A 24,919-nucleotide genomic window follows, 5' to 3' on the forward strand; every position below is an offset into this window, starting at 1 on the left:
CCTTGCAGTCAGCCATTGCAGCCAGCCTTGCTCAGTCAGCTCAGCCAGTAATGCAGAGGTCGTCGGCGTAGATGAAACGCTGGCATTCTGTGGGTAGTGGCTGGTCGTTTGTGTAGATATTGAAAAGGAGGCGGGCGAGCACGCTACCTTGTGGGAGGCCGTTCTTTTGGGCTTTCCATTTATTCCTCTGGTCATTTAACTGGACATAGAAGCGCCTGTTGTTGAGGAGGCTTTTCCTGACCATTGTGCGGTGTTGGACAGTGTCGTAGGCAGCAGAGAGATCTCTGAATGCTGCTCCAGTTATTTGTTTTCCCTCAAACCCATCCTCAATGTGTTGGGTGAGGTTGAGCTCTGTCCAGCACAGGAGCGGCCGGAACGGAAACCAGCTTGGTCTTTAGTCAGCTTGGTGTCTGAGTGGCATGAGGCGTTGGAGTAGCAGCCTCTCATAGAGCTTGTAGGTGATGCAGAGGAGGGAAATGGGTCGGTAGCTCTTTGGGGATGATGGGTCTTTGCCAGGTTTGTGGCTTGTAACCACTTTGGCCTTTCTCCAGACAGAAGGGATGGTTTGCTGTGCCATGCATGTGTTCAGCATCCCCATGAGCCAGGTCTTTGCGTTAGGTCCCAGGTGCTGTATAATGTCTGCCAGTATGTCATCAATCCCTGCTGCTTTTCCGGGTTTCAACTTTCCCATTGCAGTTTCGAGTTCTTCTAGGTCGAAGGGTTTGGTTTGAGGGCTGGCTGATTGTGGTTCGTCTGATACCACTGTGTGATGGTATTCTCCTGTGGGTCGGCGGCGGTGTTGGTTACGACTGTTGGCCACCAGTTGTGATGCAACAGAGTTTGCTGTGACCGTTGTGAATTATGGGTTGTGTGGTCTTTGCCAAGACGGTGGATTGTGGCCCATGCCTTCCTGCTGTTATTTGTCATGTTGGTGTTCTCTATATCTTTTCGTCCTGGGCATGACGTTAAACTGTTCCGTTCGAGAGGACCGGCGACCCTCAAATGTAAACAGCCACAAAAGGAAACTGTGTGTGAGGTGTTCTCTATCATTTCATTCCAGACTTTCCTTCGTTCATCCCCAACTTCACTGTCTATCTCCTGTATTCTCCATTCATCTTGAGCGATACACGGGGAGGTGCCGGCTAGCGCATAAAGGCACGGGACAGTTGTTGTCTTGACCCATCCCGTGATGATGCGACAGGTGTCATTTAGGGCTGTGTCGACCAATTTGGTGTGACATAATCGGCTCCAGCTTGAGCAGGCATACTCTGCTGTAGAGAAAGACAGGGCCATGGCAGTTGCACGGATTGTTTGTGGGGCTGCGCCCCACTTGGAGTTCACTAGTTTTCACAGGATGTTATTGTGGGTGTTGACCGTGGCTTTTGTGTTCTCCAGGTGTTTTTTGAAGGAGTGTCCTGTCCAGTGTAACTCCAAGATACATGGGGTGGGTATGGTTGGAGAGTTTGTGACCATCCCAAGTGACGCTCAGTTCTTTTTTCGCGTCTCGGTTCCTCATGTGGAAGCTGCATAGTTGGGTTTGTGTGTGTCTTTCTTTTTCTGTCTTTCTTTCTTAGGATGGAGATCAAGGTAGACGCTGTTGGAAGGCTCAACACAAGCCGAGGCCCCTAGAGATCCATCCCAAAGCTTCCCTCAGGGAGCCCAGCTAGCCAGCAAGCCCGCCCAGTCAGCCAACGCAGCCAGCCAGCCCCGCCAGTCAGCCAGTGTAGAAAGTCAGGCTGCCAAGCCAGCGCACATCAGCCCTTGCAACCAGCCATTGCAGCCAGCCTTGCTCAGTCAGCTCAGCCAGGCCTCTATCGCGGCCTGGCTCTCTGTCTGCCTGGCCCGGTCTGCCCCGCCTTGCCTTGCAGCAACAGAACTAGCCGGCCTGGCAAGCCAGCCAGCTCAGAATGCGAGCCCAGCAAGCCAGTGCAGCGAAAACTTTTACAAGCCCAGACTCAGGGTGCCCAGACAGCCTGTGCAGCCAACAGCCAGCCAGCCCAGACCAGCATTTGCAGCAAGCCAGGATCCAACCCTTGCAGCGCAGCCTTAGGCCGGATAGTCCCCCTGCCTGCACTTTGTTGCTTAACTGTGCCTTGCCTGCTTGCCTCGGTCTGCCACAAACTGTCTGTCCTGGCCTGCCTGTCTGAAACTGGCTCGCCTGACTGCGTGCTTGCCTGCCTGCGTTCTCTGGGCTCGCATTCTGAGCTGGCTAGCTTGCCAGGCCGGCTGGTTCTGTTGCTGCAAGGCAAGACGGGGCAGACCGGGCCAGGCAGACAGAGAGCCAAGTCGCGAGAGAGGCCTGGCTGAGCTGACTGAGCAAGGCTGGCTGCAATGGCTGGTTGCAAGGGCTGATGTGCGCTGGCTTGGCAGCCTGACTTTCTACACTGGCTGACTGGCGGGGCTGGCTGGCTGCGTTGGCTGACTGGGCGGGCTTGCTGGCTAGCTGGGCTCCCTGAGGGAAGCTTTGGGATGGATCTGCCTGCCTGCCTGCCTGCCTGCAACTTGAACGAGGTGTGTAAACATTTATTTCACGGGTATGGGTGTTGACCTTGGCTTTTGTGTTCTCCAGGTGTTTTTTGAAGGAGAGTCCTTTCCAGTGTAACTCCAAGTTACATGGTGTGTGTATGGTTGGAGAGTTTGTGACCATCCCAAGTGACGCTCAGTTCTTTTTTCGCGTCTCGGTTCCTCAGGTGGAAGATGCATAGTTGGGTTTTTGATGGCTTGGGTTTCAGGTGGTTGTATTGTAGTAGCTTGACATTTCTTGGAGGGCACTTTCAAGGACAGACTCAATCTTCTGGAAGTCTGCTTGTTGAGTGGTAATGCAGAGGTCGCCGGCGTAGATGAAGCGCTGGCATTCTGTGGGTAGTGGCTGGTCGTTTGTGTAGATATTGAAAAGGAGGGGGGCGAGCACGCTACCTTGTGTGAGGCCGTTCTTTTGGGCTTTCCATTTACTCCTCTGGTCATTTAACTGGACATAGAAGCGCCTGTTGTTGAGGAGGCTTTTCCTGACCATTGTGCTGTGTTGGACAGTGTCATAGGCAGCAGAGAGATCTCTGAATGCTGCTCCAGTTATTTGTTTTCCCTCAAACCCATCCTCAATGTGTTGGGTGAGGTTTAGCTCTGTCCAGCACAGGAGCGGCCGGAACGGAAACCAGCTTGGTCTTTAGTCAGCTTGGTGTCTGAGTGGCATGAGGCGTTAGAGTAGCAGCCTCTCATAGAGCGTGTAGGTGATGCAGAGGAGGGAAATGGGTCGGTAGCTCTTTGGGGGATGATGGGTCTTTGCCAGGTTTGTGGCTTGTAACCACTTTGGCCTTTCTCCAGACAGAAGGGATGGTTTTCTGTTCCATGCATGTGTTCAGCATCCCCACGAGCCAGGTCTTTGCGTTAGGTCCCAGGTGCTGTATCATTTCTGCCAGTATGTCTTTTCCGGGTTTCAACTTTCCCATTGCAGTTTCGAGTTCTTCTAGGTCGAAGGGTTTGGTTTGAGGGCTGGCTGATTGTGGTTCGTCTGATACCACTGTGTGATGGTATTCTCCTGTGGGTCGGCGGCGGTGTTGGTTACGACTGTTGGTCACCAGTTGTGATGCAACAGAGTTTGCTGTGACCGTTGTGAATTATGGGTTGTGTGGTCTTTGCCAAGACGGTGGATTGTGGCCCATGCCTTCCTGCTGTTATTTGTCATGTTGGTGTTCTCTGTTTTCGTCCTGGGCATGACGTTAAACTGTTCCGTTCGAGAGGACCGGCGACCCTCAAATGTAAACAGCCACAAAACAGGTCTGTCATTCTGAGAGTGTAACACATGTAACCAAATGGACCATCCATTACATGTCTGTAACGCTGAGAGTGTAACACATGTAACCAAATGGACACTTACAGGTCTGTAACTCTGAGAGTGTAACACACATGTAACCAAATGGACCCTTACAGGTCTGTAACTCTGAGAGTATATATGGTGGCCGACGGGCACGTACAGGTCTAGTGTAACCAAATGGACCATTTGGTCCATGTCTGTAAGTCTGAGAGTGTAACACATGTAACCAAATGGACCCTTACAGGTCCAACACTGTTTTTTGTTAATCATCGAATGAAATGTGGGAGGTCGGCAAGAGAAAGTTTAAAAAATCAAAGCAAATAATTCGAAAATGTTATTTTTGTGCTTCTGTGTTTTTCTTCTTTATATATTACTTTACTGTTGATTTTTTTTTTTTACATTTCAACGAAAGGACCTGTAAATGACAACACAAAAACTAAGGCACTGGTGTCGTACTTCTGGTTTACCCTGCAGTGCCCTGCTCAATGTGTTGTATTTACATGGTTCATTGGTCCATGGTCTCAGAGGTCGTTGAGCGGCACGCTATAGTGCGCGATTCTTCATCATTGTTGAGGATTTAAAAAAGGTGAAAATCAAGGAAAAGCGAAAGGCTATAGTCCATGGTTTCGGAGGGCATACTATAGTATGTCGTTTTTCACGTTTTCGGAGGATTTGAAAAAAGGTGAAAATCGCGGAAAAGCGAAAGGCTATAGTCCATACGGTCTCTGAGGGCATACTATAGTATGTCGTTTTTTACGATTTCGGAGGGCATACTGGTCAAGGTCATTTATACTGTTCAAGGTCATTTATACTGGTGTAGGTCATTTATACTGGTGAAGGTCATTTATACTGGTCAAGGTCATTTATACTTGTCAAGGTCATTAGTCCATGGTCTCGGAGGGCATACAATAGTATGTCGTTTTTTTACGATTTTGGAGGATTTAAAAAAAAGGTGAAAATCGCGGAAAAGCGAAAGGCTATAGTCCATGGTCACGGACCGCATACTGGTCAAGGTCATTTTTACTGGTGAAGTTCATTTATACTGGTCAAGGTAAATTTTACTGGTGAAGGTCATTTATACGTGTCAAGGTCATTTATACTGGTGAAGGTAATTTACTAGTCTTATGAAGGTCATTTATACTGGTCAAGGTCATTTTTATTGGTCAAGGTAATTTATACTGGTGAAGGTCATTTATACTGGTCAATGCCAATTTTACTTGTCAAGGTCATTTATACTGGTGAAGGTCATTTATTAGTCTTATGAAGGTCATTTATACTGGTCAAGGTCATTTTTATTGGTCAAGGTCATTTATAATGGTGAAGGTCATTGATATTGGTCAAGGTCATTGAGCGGCGCGCTATAGTGCGCGATTCTTCATCATTGTTGAGGATTTGGATCGCGGAAAAGGCGAAAGGCTATAGTCCATGGTCTCGTAGGGCATACTATAGTTACTATAGTATATACTATGTATATAGTATATACTATAGTACATACTATAGTATAGTATGTCGTTTTTCACGATTTCGGAGGATTTGAAAAAAAAGTGAAAATCGCGGAAAAGCGAAAGGCTATAGTCCATGGTTTTGGACGGCATACTATAGTATGTCGTTTTTCACGATTTCGCAGGATTTGAAAATCGCGGAAAAGGCTATAGTCCATGGTCACAGACCGCATACTGGTCAAGGTAATTTACTAGTCTTATGAAGGTCATTTATACTGCTCAAGGTCATTGATATTGGTCAAGGTCATTAAGCGGCGCGCTATAGTGCACGATTCTTCATCATTGTTGGATAGTCCAAGGTCTCAGAGGGCATGCTCATGTATGTATGTATGTATGTATGTCGTATTTCACGATTTCGGAGGTTTTGAAAAAATGGTGAAATCACGGAAAAGCGAAAGGCTATAGTCCATGGTCTCGGAGGGCATGCTATAGTATGTCGTTTTTCACGATTTCGGAGTATTTAAAAATAAATGTGAAAATCACGGAAAAGCGAAAGGCCATGGTCTCGGAGGGCATGCTATAGTCTTATGAAGGTCATCTATACTGGTCAAGGTCATTTACACTGGTGAAGGTCATCTATACTGGTCAAGGACATTTATACTGGTCAAGGTCATTTACACTGGTGAAGGTCATCTATACTGGGCAAGGTAATTTACACTGGTGAAGGTCATCTATACTGGTCAAGGTCATCTATACTGGTCAAGGTAATTTACTAGTCTTATGAAGGCCATCTATACTGGTCAAGGTCATCTATACTTGTCAAGGTCATTGATACTGGGTAGGGTAATTTACTAGTCTTATGAAGGTCATTTATACTGGTCAAGGTCATTGAGCGGCGCGCTATAGTACTGTATGTAATCAAAGCTATTAAAGATTATTCATAAATCCTGTGTAATCTCATCAAAAATGCAAGCAAACATGTGACCCGAAGGGTGTGTGTGTTTTATTTTTTAAATTTTATCCCACGATTTTGCAACCCAAAGTGTGTGTGTTTAAGGCGCTGTCATGCTCTAATTCCTGACAGCGAGTCCTCTTTTCTATTCCCTAGTGGCCCAACAATTTGTTGCATGTCACAGGAAATAAGTTATAAAAATGATTCATAACTTCTTGTATAATTGTATATATATTGCAATAATATTGTGTGGTTGTTGTATCTCAAGGCACACCTGGATCCTGGGGCACACCAGTGTGTTTTGGCACATCTGGTCTAAGGGCATGAGTGGATAGGTCCACTCCTGCTAGCGAGGGGGGAGGAGGGGAGTGCAGTGTGTTGTGTACACAACTCCTCTGTGATATGAGATAGGGGGACGACGACGACGACGACAACAAACAAGGGTGACAAGTTAGACCTACACTCATGCAGACAGAGTGAGGTGCACATCCAGGGCTATACAATACAAGTGCACTCACACGTAGATATGCAAGCTTAGCTACATATACTGTAGGTATGATGGGCTATACACAAATTAAGATATATGTGCGTGTAGACACAAAAATGTAAGTCCATGCAGCCCACTCTCCACACACACACACACACACACACACACACACACACACACACACACACACACACACACACACACACACACACACACACACACACACACACACACACACACAGTCAGTCACACTCACAGACATACATGAGTACACACGCCTCTTTAAACGAAGAAATAGAAAATCCCTTATGTAAGTCTAAACAGCGCGAACGCTCCATTAGCTTTGTGATGCGCTCTCTGCTGGGTTGAGGCCTGCTATTCGTATTTGTTTAGTTCTAACACCCCCCCCCCCCCCCCCTCCTTTTTTTCTCCTTTTTTTAAAGCGGGGGCCCTCGGGGGGCCCCTGTTGATCCAGCCTCGACAGCAGGGGTCCCGATTTAGCGGCGGCTCCCGGCAGGCCGCTGTGTTAGCTGTGAAACCACAGCTGGCGGCGGAACTGGCTGTGGTGGAGATGACAGATGCGGTCTGCTTCTCCGTAGCGCTGGCGGAGGGGCTGTTTAGCGGAAGGAAGCCCGCAGAGGGATGCAGATATCCTCATATGCAGAAGCTGCATAGAGATGCACACAGTGACACCACGTGCCCACGCACGCACACACACACACACACACACACACACACACACACACACACACACACACACACACACACACACACATGCACAAAAAAACAACACATACAATGGAACAAATACTAAATTGTATGCCACTGTTTCTCATCATGGGGTCCGGAGACTAATTTCTTCCCCTTGAATAAGGCACCTCACTTTAAACCATGGCACATGAATGGACAGACACTGAAACAATCGTGGCAGTCAATATGTTAATTCTCAGACCCCCTGGAATCCCCTCAAGAACCCCATGCGGTCCTCAGACCACATGTTGAGAACCATGTGTGTATATGTCACAGTGAATTATATATATACATATATATATATATATATATATATATATATATATATATATATATATATATATACATATATAAATACATATACATATACATATATATGTGTGTATATATATATATATATATATATATACACAGTATATATGCAATTTGCGTTTGCAAAGTCCTGAGTGGGCTGGAGAGAAAATAAGAACGCTGACACCCACTAGAGAGTCTGTCAGAAAGTGAGGCGGTTAGTGCTACAATGGATGGACCAGAGGGAGCACTTTTCACTTTCAACTCAATAAAGAATGGTTTTAAATGCATGCCTTTTTTTTTTTTTTTTACATCACAAAACAAGGCACGAGTTGGCTGTTACGTCATGATGATGTACGATGATAAGAGCGTCAGTGGCAGCGGTGGCCGAACGGATTGCGGAGCGGTCTTGATACCGGAAGGTCGCCAGCTCGAATCAGCGGTCCGACACGTTAAAATTACCACCGCTGAAGTGCCCTTGAGCAAGGCATTGAACCACTACCATGAAATGTTCTATGAGCAGGGCCTGGCTGGAAACAAGTTCTTGAGCTTAGCCCAGATACCCTGGGTAAATATAGTAACTTTGCTTTTGCTTTGCTTTGCTTTGCTTCGCCCCTCACTTCACACAGGTGTGATTCTTTTTGACTACAGAACAACAGGACAGACAGAGAGAGGCAGTGACAGTGGGTGATTGTGAACTGGAAGCCCATGTCTTTGCAGCTATAACACCACTATACGTGGTAAACATGACATGCCATGGTTTTGTATTTGTTTTTCATTGTCTTGCCACACCCACACTACACAAATTAGACACAGATACATCAGATACATTACATTGCACTAAACTACAACTCCATCAGAACTTTGTGTCCCAGCTTCAGGTTTATCAGTAGCCTATAAGAAATATCTCACTCAGAGCCTGGCTCTTATAGTATTTCTCCCAAGAAACTCATTGCAAATCAAGCCTTACTCATTGTCTCCCCCTTTATCCCAACCCAAACAATTTTTATTCTGTGATGTATCGCGCTACAATCAAGCGCCACTGCACGTCTTCTTAGTGGCAATCATGGCCAAGTACAGAATAATGCGCCAGGGATCGATGTGCTTCTTGATTACAAATTTCTCCCGGGAACTGTGCTCAATATGTATTTCTTAAATTGATCATTAATGTCAAGATCGCTGTTGCTCTTCTATCGCCACAGATAGAAAGAAAAATGTAAGAATGAGAGGAGAGTGTGTGTGTGTGTGTGTGTGTGTGTGTGTGTGTGTGTGTGTGTGTGTGTGTGTGTGTGTGTGTGTGTGTGTGTGTGTGTTAACAGGCTTGTGAGGGCCAAATTTCCACATGAGAATAGTGTAATCTTTGCAAAAAGAAATAATGAAAAGTTAGGCTTACATTTAGAAAAAGTTTCAGGTTCTATAGTTTTAGGATTTGGGTTGGAGTTATGCCTGATATTTACGTGGTTGCGCACCGCAAGTTGCAGACTTAGAAGCTCATAATGCTTGTGTTGTGAGCTTGTAGATCAACTATTTACAGTCAACTAAATATAACACAGGGTTAGGGTTAAATATGGCTAAATGGATTTTTGAAATGCTGGCCTAAAATGTTGATAAACTCACAAGAATAGTAATACAAGCGTGCGCGCGTGTGTGTGTGTGTGTGTGTGTGTGTGTGTGTGTGTGTGTGTGTGTGTGTGTGTGTGTGTGTGTGTGTGTGAGGACGAGCTAGAGGGGAATGAAGTAAAAAGGGGGGGTGCGAGGCAGACCCGTCAAGTGGCCCAGTGTAACCGCAATCAATTTGTTAGTGTGGTGCCGACGGCGGATGAGTGGCGTTCGATATCACAACAGCGCAGAGGTGGAGCTTCCTCCTCTGCCCCCCGTTTGATTCATCTCTCTCTCCATCCTTCTGCTCGTCTGCTGGGGGGGTTGGAGGCAGCAGGGCGGTGAAGGAAGTCCGGAGCCGCGAGGCTGAAGGTGGAGGCCATGGGACGTAGGAAGATCAATAGTGGAGGAGGTAGTACTCAGATGTTTTACTTAAGTAGAAGTAGCTATAACACAATCTAGAAACGCTCTGTTACAAAGCAAAGGTCCGTTATTACAGTAGTACAAAAGTATTGGCATCAAAATTAAAAGTACATACCAGAGTAAAATAACTCACATTTTGACAAAATGTTTCTGAAAATAGCAGATCGACAAACTAAAGAATTTATATATAATTTATTTTAATTGCACTAGTTTTTAAAGTCGTTTTTATAGTTTTTTTTATATAGTATCGTATCATGCATTGTGAATTTCTGTTTTCTTTTTAACCACTTCACAAAACAAAAATAGGACATAAGCGGTATCTTTTGTAATAATAATCTAAATCTACAAATTAACTATAGGTACTAAAGCTGTCACGTAAATACATTTTGTGGAGTAACAATGCCTTACTTGAGTTACATTCCAGCCCACTGGGGAAGAGGAGGAGGAATTGAGACGAGGAAAAGAGACACTATGATGGATAGATGGATGGATGGATGGATGGATGGATGGATGGATGAGGGGAGAGGAAAGGTGACATAGAAAAAAGAGGACATTACAAGTGGTGTGTGTCAAAGAGATAAAAGGACAGAGTGAGAGGAAGGGAGGGAGATGGAATGAGAACATCAGGAGAGAAGGGGGGTGGGAGGAGAGAAATAAATAAATAGTGGGATGAGAGTGGGAGGGAGGTGAGAGAAAGAGAGGGTTAGAGGTTCAGTATTGTCATAATGAATTTGAGTACAGTTAGTTGCTGCGAGAGTGAGGTCTAGCCAACACCAACTCGGGATTCCTGGATCGCTGCCCTCCACAATTTCCTATCCAACATCAGGTTCTTGAGCTCTGCAGTGTTGTCAGCCAGTGTTGTCAGCACGTCTACATAGGTGGTACGCTTCTTTCCCCTCCTGGCTTTGCCCTGGGTTGGCTCCCATAGTCAATTTACTTGCCTCAAGTTCTGGGTGCCTGACGCAGTGCCCTGCCAGCCTCATCCTTCTCTCTCTGACTTTGTCCGTGACCCGTGGTAGGTCCCCATAGAGGTCCACATTTCTGATGCGGTCCGTCCATGTGACACCTAGTGCCATTCGTAGCATTCTTTTGTAGACTCCATCCAGGGTTTTTTCCTGTTGTACTGTGAGGGTCCATGTCTCGGCCCCATACAGCATACAGCAGTACTGACTCCACAGTAGCTATGAACAGCCGCCTCTTAAGGTCTTCTCCCATATCTGATTTCCACACTCTCCTCATCCCGTGCAAGGCTATCCAGGCAAGTGCTCTCCGAACCTTCAGATCCTGTTCAGTTGAGGCAGTCCAGGCCCCAAGGTACTTGAAGTCCTCGACTGGTTCGAGCACCGTCCCGTCTGCAGTGGCAATGGTTTTGTCCTCGGTGTTGACTGTCATTACCTTTGTTTTCTTGGCATTGAGCTTGAGGCCAATCTTCCTGCACTCCTTTTCTACGGCCAGTTCACCCCTTTTGCAACCAGATCTTATTTTAATGATGTTTGGGAGACAAGAAACAGTTTCCTGGGGTTTTTATATGGGTAATATGTGTTATTTTAGTATTTCAAACTTTTCAAAGTGATGTCACAGACACTGGTCTCACTTCCTTCCTGGACTATGTTGTCTCTGAACCAAATTCCAATACCCAAAATCTCGACCACTCGCTCAATCACACTCGGTCACTCCAGCATGGCGGTGTTATGGTGAAATTGGTGACCTGCATTAAATATGTGACAATCATGTAGACATCACATAATGTCAGTGTCCGATCGTAAATCATTGTGGTTTGTTTATTAGCACAGTTCAATTTAGCGTTATTTAGGTCACGTATTTAAAGACCTCCATGTAAGTTATGTGAACTTCACGGTAACACCGCCATGCTGGAGTGACCGAGTGTGGGTGAGCGAGTGGCCGAGATTTTGGGTATTGGAATTTGGCCAACTTGACAGGCCTCCCCCTCTCCACAAGGTGGGGTGAATGCACAAAAGCATTATGGTCATTGTTGTAGTAATCCATCAATCCTGTCAATCCCTAGTCACACACAGACATTGTTTTTCTGGCCATATAGTGCACATTTCTAATTGTGCTACTACAAATACTATTAACATTGAGTGACTGGAGTTTCTTCCAGTGGTGAAATGTCCCTTTAAGCACTACAGTAGAGGTCTTCGGGTAAACCTGAGACCCGAAAATATGCGGGATCCGACCCGGCTCGGTCACGGTTCCATCCACAAGAAGTGACTCTGGGTCCGTGACGGAACCGCACAACTTTTTGTCTCGGGACTCTTCTGCATTGTTATTATTATTTAAAGATATTTTTATTCAGACAAACGTGTCACGTATCTTTAATTTTTTTCCACAATGATACAAAAAACAAAGACAGGACAACAACAAAAGCAAAAAACAAAAACACACACATTGTAGATTGTAGAACTATAATACATTGTAGAACTATCAGATATACAAGTTCACATTCTGTTGTGTGCAATGTGATGCATTGTGAGATTGTAGATCTGCTATTCTTTTGCCCCAGAATAGGGATGCTCAGGTTCATGTGGTTTTGTTTAATGCATGAGCCTCACTGTATTCCACATAGCAGTGCATAGAACAATATAGTAATGTATGTTCCCTTCTTGTGTATGAATGTTGTGTCGTACCCTGAAGATCTGCACTCTAACTGTAACTCGTTTAAAAGTACTGAACAGTGAGTACAATTTTTACGTATGTTTACTTGACTATGAGTATTTCAATTTTCCAATACTTTATACTTCTACTGACTCTTCTACATATCAGAGGCAAATATTGTACTTTTTACTCCACTACAAGTATTTGACAGTTTTAGTTACATGTTACTTTGTAGATTAGATAAAACATACATTTACCAATTAAGTCATATTTTTATACTTTCTTTATCTACAAGCTCACAACGCATCACATCATATTGTGAGCTTGTGTAGATCAGCAGTTTTTTTGAAAGATTTTGACGATTTTTTTATACTTTTGATATAATGTGTGAAATAGACATTCTGCGTGACTTAGTACTTAATTAGTACATAATTTTAGTACTTATAGTATATTTTGACGCCAATACTTTTGTACTTTTGAACTGGTAAACTACTGAACTTTTACTTGTAACAAAGTATGTCTAAATTGGTATTCTTACTTGTACATTGTAGAATAATAATACAAAATAAAAATATACTTGGGTCATGTTGTAGCTGAGTGTTGCAGGTGTTATTTGTTCATGTTGGCATGGCTCGGCTCCGCGACATATTGAAACCCTTTCAACCACCCTGACCTGCTCTTTCAGCTGACAAAGTGCACTCAAGAGTCTCTTGGCAATGTTCCATCTCTCTCCTTATTGCCTCACTTTGGATTATATTATTGTGAATCGTATGCCGCTCTTTCCCTCCCTCTTTCCTTCCACTCTCAGTTGGGCTGCAACTATCAAATCATTTCTTAGTGATTATCTATAGGCAGACTAATCTAGTTTTAAATGTACTGTACTGCACACTCACTTTCCAATACAGATAATTATATACTATAGCGTTGCTGTCGGGAAGAAACCATTTTTGAGGTTTTTGATTTTTCTTTCCATAAATCAATGCTGTTGACATTTAACACCCTTTACGTCTAAAGCAACTGCCTCCACCACCTCTCCCACTCTTAAAGTAACTGACATAGTATAATGTCACCAACTTTGATGAGGCAATATTGCTTTGTTTTAAAAATACAAGGTTTTCTTCATTTCCTGAAGAAAAACAACGTTTTTTTAATTTCCTGAAAAATTAACATTTTGGAGTTAGGTGGTTTCTTCCAGACAGCAGAGATATAATATATTTACTTTCAACCTAGGTGCCTATTTAGGGTCTGTGACACTGTCTAGTCTGTGACACTCTGTGGTCATTATAGGTTGTGACACTGCCACATAAATGTGTGAAGAAATGTATTATATTTGTCCTGGTATGAGTATAGAAAGAAAATGAAACATAACATACTGGGTGATAACTGATAACAAGGGATTATGTTAAACTGTGGTTGAATATTTTTTGGATTTTTTTTTATGTTGTGTGTAGTTGAATATGGTCACTCAAATTTTCGTTGACGAGGTTTGTATTGCTCATAGGGGAAGCTGTGGGTGAAAAGCATGTTAGCAATAGTTAAGTTTATACCGTTTACTGTTCAACCCCACTAGCCCACAGAGTAGTGAGGCAGGAAAACAAACGGACGGACGGACGGACGGACAGACGGACGGACGGACAGACGGACGGATGGACAGACAGACAGACAGACAGACTTAAAGCGAACACTTCATCTAAATGTCTTTCTCCCTGTTTGATAACAAAAATAAATAAAAAAGACAAAGACAGTCTGTGTACAATTTACAATTTTAGCATTTAGCAGCAAAATAACCTGTGCTTTGCCATGCGCAACAAGTAGACACAAAACACAAACAATTAATATATTAATAATCTTTCTACCATCATTGTCCGAATATGGTTATAGTATTGTTTACTTCTACAGTAGCCTGTTAGTGGAATATTTATTTTGTGTTCTTATAGATCTGATCTTTTTAAAGGTTTTCATGAACACTAAAGAACTCAGAAAGAAAATAAAAAGAAACATAAACAAACACCACAATTACAATTGAATTTTATGTCCTGTGTGCAATTTCCGGGAGCGTCACACTTATTTATATTTATCCCACCTGCATACATTTGTCGCTTGATTGTGTTTTTCAATCATTCTATCACTGTATATTTAATCACGTTGACGTTTCATTCTTTTCTCTTTTTTAAATCTGCAAATAATTAAACCAAACCAAACAAATGAGTGTATGGCTCCATCAATGGCAGAGAAGAAAGTCAACTAAAGCTGTAGTTTTTTGTTTATTTTCCCGTCTCTGTCTCGGTCGAGGAGGCACGGAAATGCCAATATCTGACAAGAAGAGAAAAAAAAAGAAAAAAAGAATTCCAAACACATTAATTGCTTAATTGCTGAGGTTATTTTATCCGGCATATTAACATAAGCAATTCCTTGGAAGCCTAGTGCCAGCATAGCAGAAAATTGGCCTGAAGGCCTTTGGGGAATTAGAAAGGCAGATTGCATGACGTGGTGGTGGGAGAACTTTAAGCTAGCGGAACCGACATTTGAAGCTTTTTTTCTTTCTTTCTTTAATTATGATCCCTCTATGCACTTTTTAGCTTGCTTTCTGCCTCCTTCAAAACTCCCTTCAAAGCTCATTTCATTCACTTTGTGACTTTGTGTCGCGTGGAAAATAAGCATCCACAGGGGTCTGTTGGTTGACAGATATACAGTAACTCTGATTATGAATCATTTGACTAAGGATGAGGAAGTGATACACATGCAACATATGTGCAATCATTTAATATACGTTACTATAATAAGTAGCTAGTCTATTTTATTATCGTAGTAAATCAGGGGTCCCCAACCTTTTCTATGCCAAAGACCCCCAAATAGCCCTTGTTCATTTTATACCCATATGGGCATCCCTGATGTCATCAGTATGCCCCTCTAGTGTCTAAACCAGACAACCATACAGTATGTGTATATTACAGTATGGGCATAACAGTCTGGACAGCCGCCGATCCGATTGACTTCACGCCTGGCTGCACTTCAGGTCGTCTGCTGGGTGGGTGGGGCAAAATGTAAACTGCCACTGTCTAGATGTGTTATATAGCCTAATGTCAGTAGTTACTTACTACAAAATAATGGTGGCCCTAAAAATGGTCCCCGTCTGTCAGCGATGGTGGTTTGGAAGCTGCTTGGTAATTCTGACGCCAGTTGAAGCAGATGCCCATGCAGCGTCCGTCTTCCATTGGCTCTGTGCTGTGTGCTGACTGGAGATGCCCGCATTAGTAGAAGGCGCTGAAAACGCAGAGGGAAGAAAGAAAATGCCATCTCACCGTTTACCTATACAGTAGATATGTATTATTTCTTTCCAACCTGCTGCAAGCGTTTAACACATTACCACACCGGTCCCGACAGCCGTCACCGCTCCAACTCTGTCTCATTAGAATCATAAAGGTCTGAGGAAAAAAAGGCCAGATCTTTCATTCTAAAGACCGTTCTTGTCAGCACTTTTCCCCCGTTGGATATTGCGTTGGAATCTGCAGACACATTTTCCTCTCACCTCTAATATAAGTCGACCTCTCTTGATGGAGCTCCCTCTCACAACTTTTATGGTTGTCAGAGGCCAAGTGAAGAGCAGTTATATTACAAGTGATGTTCAATCTAATCTTTAATCTGCCCACTATACAACGACTTCCTGTAATCCTTTTTCTCTGCCTCCTCTGCGCTCATCCTCCTCCCACTCCACACAGTAAAAGAAATTGAGGTAAATTAACGCACAGGGTTTCACTATGCTTTAACTTTTTTCCTCTCTGTGGGAAAGGGTGTATTTTCTGGGGAGGAGGAGCAATGGCTTTTTCTGGTCCCATGGGGAGGGCCAATGGCTTTTACAGCTTCACCCAACTGATGACTGCTCATAGCTTTGATTCGTGCACGTGGAAGTGTTTTGTGCAGGGACACTTGATGATACTCCATCATCGTACACCATGTTGCATGCCAAAAATAGCCGATCTACAAGCGGATGCAACAAGTACAATGTACAACGTACGACAAAGTATAAATCAGGACTTCGCCTTTACCCTTTCTCACTTCTCTCTCTTTCTCAATGTACCTTCCCTCTCTCTTAGTCTAACTTTAGTCTCTCTCAGTCTACCTTCTCTCTCTCTGCCTTTTCCCTCACTCTTTCTTCTTAGGGCAGAGTCACACGTGCCTCATACCTATACGAACCATAGCCAACGCAAATCGGACACATCACACAATGTTTTCCGGGTTGTGGGCAGTGCAGGCATGATCCAGTGTGTACTGACGTTGGAGTCTGAATGCTGTGGTATTTTGTGGGTGGTAGTGATTTGGATGAATATTTTGTCCGGCAATAGGCCTAATCTTGGAATTAAAGCCAATAGCCCTAATATCTTGATTTGTAGGCAACTAGAATTTGCCGCCCTTTGGGCGGCTCATCCTAGAGTTACGTTGCAGCGGAAGAAGGAAATTGCGGGAGTTGACAGACTCCACTTCATGTTTCAGCTGTGTTTTTTAACCCAGTATTGTGCCCTGCACATGTAGTAACGGATGGGTTATTATCATGTGTGGTTAACTTGTTTTGTAGGCTATATAGCCTATACAAATCAAAATGTGGCTATCATTTTAAAATTAAAAATGTCATTATTGTTCCTTGTTCATATTGTTTCAGAATTGATTAGCCTGTTAAACCCCTCCGGTCGCAGATTTCAGCGGTCTACCTTCTACTGAAATCAAATGAAATGTGATTTCCACGACCTGGGTGGTTTACCAGGCCAAGAATTTACAGCAATACTGTGTGTGTGTGTGTGTGTGTGTGTGTGTGTGTGTGTGTGTGTGTGCGTGCGTGCGTGCGTGTGTGTGTGTTTGTGTGTGTGTGTGTGTGTTGTGTGTGTGATCTCCCGCAGTCTGTAGTAGGCCTTTCTATGTGTGAGTGACAGCCTTTAGCTCATCACTCTGGATTTCACTGTGCATATGTGGCCCAACCTCTCCCTGTCTACAGTTACGATTGAAAAGAAAACCTACAGCTATTTAGGAGGTTTCAGCAATATTTATATATCTCCTGTTAAAAATCCAATACCCACAATGGTATTTGAGGATTTGAGCAAGAAATAAACCAAACATTTAAAGAACGACTTTAGAACGATTTTAAGGCGACCTGTGTTGACAGGAGCCAGGGCCAGCATTGATTGACAAATAGCCCCTGCCCTGGTGTGGGAAGTCTTAAGCTTTTAATTCGCCTGATAAATCATCCACTCCATTAAAGCTATAGGCATGCGGAGCCTTGTTAATTGCTCGCTTGAAGTTATTTTTCTTCTTTTTCTTCTCCCTTTTTCCCTTTCTCCATGTGGGTTTAATTTTCTGTGCTCTGCTTAGAATATTAGTCTTCTGCCTTTCCACTCCGAGGAACGCCGGCCTGTGGGAGAAACTAGAAGGGAAACATAGAAAGCTTTGTCTGACAGGAGTGTTAAAACTTTCACGGAGACTAAATCGTATTAATTATATGCCTATATTGTACAATGACACTGCTGGGCCTATTTGTTCTCATATAAGAGAACCCTCTTGACACACAGAGCTGCCTGGTATCTATAAGTTCAAACAAACTTAGCCGGGACTAACTCACTTTGTGGAGCTGATGGTGTGAGCTGATGGCGTGTGTGTAACACACACCTGCAGAACAAACACAGCAGCAAGATTTGTGAGCTGCTGTGATAGGAGAAGGATATCAAATGGAACACAACCACCCTAAAGACTAATCATTGTGTGTATTCCTGCACTATCTACTGTACATCGAGTGATCTTGGTACATAGAAATTGATTTATTGAAGACTGACTTTCAAATGTACATGGTGTATTTTATTTTATGGTATTTTATTTTATGTTGTATATTATGTAATCTGCCTCGTAAGGATCTGGAGTGTCAGTTTGGTATTCACTTGATCATTGTTTGCAAACCGTCATGTCGGTTTATTGTAATTGTTTATGTAAACTGTAAAAAGTGTCCTGTAAGTCCATATGGGCTGGGCTTCTTCGGAAGCATGACACTTAAATAAAGAATCAATCAAATCAAATCAAATCATGTACATACATTTTGTTTTGATTTGTATTGTTGTATTGTTGTATTGTGCCTTTTGCTTTGGCAATGTGTTTTCTCATGCCAATAAAGCCCTTTGAATTGAATTGAATTATATTGTGTGTACAGTATATTCACGTAGCTCAGTGGCCTTAAGGTTGGACGTTGGAGTGCCACCCTGAGATTGGGGAGGTCTGGGGACTGGGGCTCAATGCACAGGGCCAGGTGAGTCATAACAAACTCAGCATCTTAAGAGGACCTATTATGGGCCACATATCGCGTTCCGAGGTGAGAACTACATCACCACCAGTTGAAGAAGGCCGAGCAGAGATTGCTATTGCTTTCTCATGGCTGCCTGGCCTGACCACGCCCCCCCCCCTTCTCTCTCTCTCTCTCTCTCTATACAGGTATCTCGATCTATTCTATGGATGATCAATCTTTGTCTAGCCTGCTCTCTATGGATCTATAGTTGTCTATAAGTTTAATGCTAAAATACAGTATCTGTATCAATGTGTTTAGTGAACCATGTAGCACTTCATCATAACTAGCTTTGTTGTCCTCCTGTCCTGTCCTCATATGTTATGTTATGCTTTGATTTGACACATCCAGAGGGAGAGAAACATGAGCGATAGAGAGAGGAAGACAGACTGATAGAAAGCGAGGGAAAGGGGGGAGGGGCTGATTAATATTTTCAAATGAGGGAGACCATACCCATGCAGCTCCATTATCACAGAATTTGTTTTGGTGTTTTAAGACTTATACAGTGGTAAATTCAAAATTAATTATGCATGAATTCTATGCATAGATTAGGGGGGGGGGGTTTGAGCAAAGAGGGAAGAAAAAACATGAAAATCAGAAGCTATCAAAGAGACAATGTCAAGAAATCCTCCACTGTGCACGGTGGAGATGGGAAAATAAATGTTTATTTTCGGGTCACTGGGGATGTTAATTAGAATAGCTTTATTTTTTTACTACTGAGCGTGAGCAGCAGCAGGACTCGGAGCTGAATGGAATTGCCAGCCGCACGGCCTGCCTCTGATGCGTTGTAAATGACGGCCCGTCAACTGAAAGGACATTTCCAACGACAGCTTGCCTGTTCCTCTGAAGATCACATCTACATACCTGATGGCCCCGAGGAGAAGTGACTGTAGTGTTATTAATCTGTAGTCCTACAGCGGACAATGACAGATTATTTACCAAATACAGTATATGGCGATCCAAGCTAACCAGTAATTAATTGCAGACCAGCACGTTATTTAATCTCACTCAAGAATTGTCTTCCTGGCACAGGATATCCCTTTGAGTACCTGCTACACACAAAACACTCAACACAGAATGAAAGTGTGAAAACATGCCAGGATATGTATTCCTGCAGGTACAGGTAACAGTACTGTACCTCTAAAGGCCAAATTATGTTATTAACCCACATGGCTGCAAGGATACGGTAGCGTCATTTCACGGGCCAGATCATGTCCACACAGACATCCGCATGCCGGTTGCCAAATCAGACTGGGATGAATGCTGTACACAGTATTACTGGTAAAAAAAAAGAAGAAAAAAAAAGAATAATAAAAAAAAAAAATAACTAACCAAAAGAACGAGAGAACAAAGATATTAAATAATAGAGACAGTGACAGAAAGAGAGAGAGACTATATAGAATAGGAAAGGAACAGAAAAGGACCAGTAAGGAATAGAATGGAGGCAGATAGGCAGAGAGACAACAGAGGGAAAACAATGGATGGATTTGAGGAATTGTTAGCCATGGATGTTAGGAGATATGAGCACGGTGATGGACTATGAGCGCCGCTATCAAAACCACCGCTTTGGTGAAGAGGTGACCACCGAAAAGATGGCCAACTCTTCACCTAAAACTGGAGTATGAATAGGCCTTCAGACGGCAGCGGCATTTTTGCCGTTGCCAAAGTGAACCCACCTCCCAGAGTGGAAATCTTTGGAAACGCTCCGTCTGGCATCTCCGTGAACGGGAACGAATGCACATGGCATCTGTTTACATCGGCTCTGAACAGAAGTGGTTGTACATGCGTGACTCATGGTGTCTGGCAGCGCGTCACCGCCACCTAGCCACCTGGCATGCACACTACAGCTTTAATTTCAATCACTGTTGCAAAGTAAGAAATGCAACAGCACTTTTGTCGTTTTCTATTCTGATCGTTGCCGTGTAACAGTAAACATGGTCTTAGTCACCTTTAGTCGCCTTAGTGTAGCACACTGTCTTGTGTGCCAATATAAAGGTAGGCCTATATTATTTTGATTGATTGATTAATATGCATATTGACAATGTTACATGTACAGAGAATACACTCGGACAGCCCTCCCATTCTGTCACTGTTTGGTTTGTGTTGCAGGTACCACGTAGGTGGAGCTGCATGAGCCATCAGCCCTGACTTGGAGTAGGCCTACTTGGGTCCAGTGCTCAGAGCTTTAAAAGCAGTCCCGTTTTCTTCTGTCTCATTTTCCCCTTGCACACTTTGGTTTGTTTGTTTGTTTGTTTGTTTGTTTGTGTCCATCCATCATGCAACACCATACTTCACACACATCCACTCACCTATACTACTGACTCTACAGACTAACAAACTCTTTTTCTTTTAATTATTGTAAACCATGTTTTTAAGTTATCTGTGTATCCTTCACTTTTGTCCGAACTCTGAGCCAGGTTCATGACAACATGATATATTATTAAATTGCTTTTCAACTTGTATGCCTAGATACTACACGTCACGTCATTGTCTTCTACAACTTGTAGAAGATAACATTATTAGTTGTTAATGACGTGACGTAATATTAGTGTCAACATTAACAGAAAACCACCATTATGTATGATGTTTGATTTATACAACAAATGAATAAAAACCCAAACCACAGTCATTTTTAGCCCCTCTCTCTCGCTCTCTCTCTCTCTCTCTGTCTCTGTTGATTTGACTGGTGGCAGATTTTATATAGCTCTCTACTCCCCCTAGTGGACATAATATCTACATTGTGAAATGCGCAGGTCACGCAAACCTCTGCAAAGAGAAAGGGACAAGGTCAGTGGCATTCAACGGTATGCCCTAATAGTACAACTGTACACTGTTTAGCAGCAAACCTTGATAGTATTACTGCAATATATTGTGCATACAATTACGGCAGTAGCCTACATTATTTATACTATGCTGCAGTGCATCTTGTCCTCTGTCAACTTGTTTCAGGCCACAACACAGATGGAGAAATCACACACATACCCTCAGCCATATGTGGATGTTAATAGCGGTCATTTACAAAGTATTCATGCATGCTGAATAATTGCACACCTCTATAATGCCATAGGTGTGTGCGTGTGTGTGTGCGTGCGCGCGCGTGCGTGTACATTTTTCCCACTCCCAAATATGTGCTTTATTTCAATCTCTATCAATGGCTTTGATTGCAGCCATAACCCCTCGGTGTGCGTCTGTTTGTCAGCTCCCTGATGTGCACTTTATTTGACAAACTGGCGACAATAACGTTCCCTCCGAATGCAGCCGTCATCCTACAGCGGCTGTTATTTTCTATTATGGCTTTTTGCTTTTGTCCAGCCTCTGTAAAGAGACTTTGATCGTGTGCACTGGAGAGGTGGAGCGGAGAGTGGTGCTGCAGTGTGTGTGTGTGTGTGTGTGTGTGTGTGTGTGTGTGTGTGTGCGTGCGTGCGTGCGCCTCGCTTATGAGAGGGACCAAGCGTGGTCATCTCTACACAGCTGCAGTAGCTGAGTATAACAAAAATACAGAGGGGGCAGAGAGAGAGAGAGAGAGAGAGAGAGAGAGAGAGAGAGAGGGGGGGGGGCGGGGGGCTGTGTGCAACAACAGACTGTGTCATTTTAATCACTTTCCACCTGGCTTCCCTATAGGCTACATTTGGGCTTACTTTATAGGTGAACATTCTTTTAAGATAAAAAAAGGTCAAAACAATTCAAAAATATGTGAAGCTTGCAGGTTGGCTATTTTTTGTTAATTGTTGTAGTATACTGTAGCGGCCTATGTAGTATAGTAGTATTAGCATAATATGCTATACTATAAGTGGCCCAGAAGCTACACCTGTAAACAAGTGGGAGGGAAATGGAGTTATACATGGTGCAGATTAACGCAGAGGGTTTTACGGTGTACTTCCTAAATAAGAATAACACTAAACAGGCCTCTTCTGAAGCGCCAAGAAGGTCACGAGCGGTGCAAAGATCACTACTTGCCTGCGCTCGAAAATGTCGACTCCATTTATATGGATGAACGTGAGTAAGGCCTTTCCACGGACAGTTAGTCCAGACCTTCCTGTTAGTCATGATTTATTGTACACGACCCCCAGTACTCTCTCTCCCCCTCTCTCTCTCTCTGGGACCTCCTGCCACGCCGCCAATGTTTGCTTCTATAAGTCAAAGTATCCATACATGCACACACAAACCTTTCCAGCACGCTCTGATCTCCGTACTACCAGGGGTAGTTATGTTTAGAATGCGCCCGTGGATCCACCATCTGTTTCATATCTGCTGCTGTGTTGCTCCCTAAATGAAGGCATTAAATAGGCTGATTATAGACATTATGTGTAAGTGCCACCCATTGTGACAACAGATGTGAGCTGTTGCTGTGATAGGACCTTAAAGTGATTCTGTCCACGTTTGTGAGTAACAAAACAGCGCAGCGTTCTTTGTTCTCGATTGGAGTTTCGTGCTTTTGTCAGCGGCTGCGTTTATGAAATGTTTGCCTCCAAACAGGGATGGGTGTTTTTGAAGGATCTATACAAAATTTTAAATTTTAATTTCTATTTGTAGGAAAATACTGTATTTTTGTACAAAATACTGAAATACTTTACAAATGGTACATTTCAATGTGTGCATGTGGTTGGTTTGCAGCCCAGACTGTACGCCATTTGGGGGCAGTAGGAAACATTATTTGTAGAGTTTATCTAACTCCTGAGTGGCGTGCTCTGGTCTGCAAATCAGACATTATTCACGTATAGTCTCAGTGAGAAGGTAAATTGAAAATGTAACGTCTAAAATTCTGCAAAACAGTGTAGCCTACATTTAAAATGTGTTCAAATTATTTTACAGGATATTTATTATTTTCTTGCCACACACTAACCTGACGACTAGTATAGACAATGCTTCAAGCAGGCAATGCAACAATTTTCAAATAGGGTATAGAGGGGAAGTTTGCGTAGCAATGACCTAATGCGCCCCCAGAACATATATTTTACTTTATTTGAGAAATTATTCTATTTTTTATTTTATATTTATTTTGTTTGCAGTATTTGGTTTATTATATTTACAGGTCCCCCCTATAAGAATACATCTCGATGCATTTGTTCCCATTGTTGCCTCCGAACAGTGACACATAGTACTTGCAGCATCCTATCCAGACAGTGATGAATTAAAAGCATAACCACACAGTTATCTGTGGCAGCTTGTTTTTGCCTGATAAAACCTGCATAGCTGTCACTCGAGCCAAATCGATCAAAACGGCACGGAAAAGAAAAACACTGTTTGCTGTGTCTCCTTCCTTTCTTCTTATTGGTAAACATTGATTCAGCCACCTATCCTTTAATCCCAGACAGCCTCAACTAATTCCCTCAACCTAATTAGGCCTTCAACATACAGTGCGATAAAAGTATCCCACAATTAACTCAGCCGTCGTTCTCCTATATGGCATTTGGTGTTCGCTGTATTCCTTTGTTAGACATTGACTAAATGCCATGCTGTATCGACCCTCCCAACCATTAGCATGCCTGCAGTTCTCATCTCATAACTCTGGTCATATCATGTTCACAGTCAACGCTCTTGCCATTTGTTGAAGCAGATACGATGTGATTTGCGTGATTGCGTGATATGAGTGATAGTGGTTGGCGGTTGCACAGTCAAATCCAGAGTGTTTAATTACACTTGTTATTGGAGACCCCGTTTCTACAGTATATCACTCAAAGCAAATCCCCACTTATGAGCTTCATACAGCTGAGCTACTACTTGTCCTCCAGCAAGTGTCCTATACCAAACACTAGGGCCACCTCCTAGCTTCATACAGCTACTACTTGTCCTCCAGCTTAGTGTCCTATACCAAACACTAGGGTCTGAATTCATACAGCTACTACTTGTCCTCCAGCTTAGTGTCCTATACCAAACACTAGGGTCTGAATGTCCAGGGAGACCACCTCCTACCACTGCATATGTAATGGGCTTCATACAGCTGAGCTACTACTTGTCCTCCAGCAAGTGTCCTATACCAAACACTAGGGCCACCTCCTACCACTGCATATGTAGACAGACAGACAGACCTTTATTGATTTCACAAGGGAAATTCAGTCACCATGAGCAGATGTGCTAGAATCTATCACATCTGATAATATATTTGAACAGAATTACATACCGGTACTCCACTTATACAGAATGCATTTTCTGGGTTGCAGCTTTATCTCTGATGGTAAATTGTTACCTCATGGAGAATGTTATTTACAGGGCCGTCACAACAACCATCACT

This window comes from Electrona antarctica (genome assembly GCF_951216825.1).
Source record: "Electrona antarctica genome assembly, chromosome: 2".
NCBI lineage: Eukaryota > Metazoa > Chordata > Actinopteri > Myctophiformes > Myctophidae > Electrona > Electrona antarctica.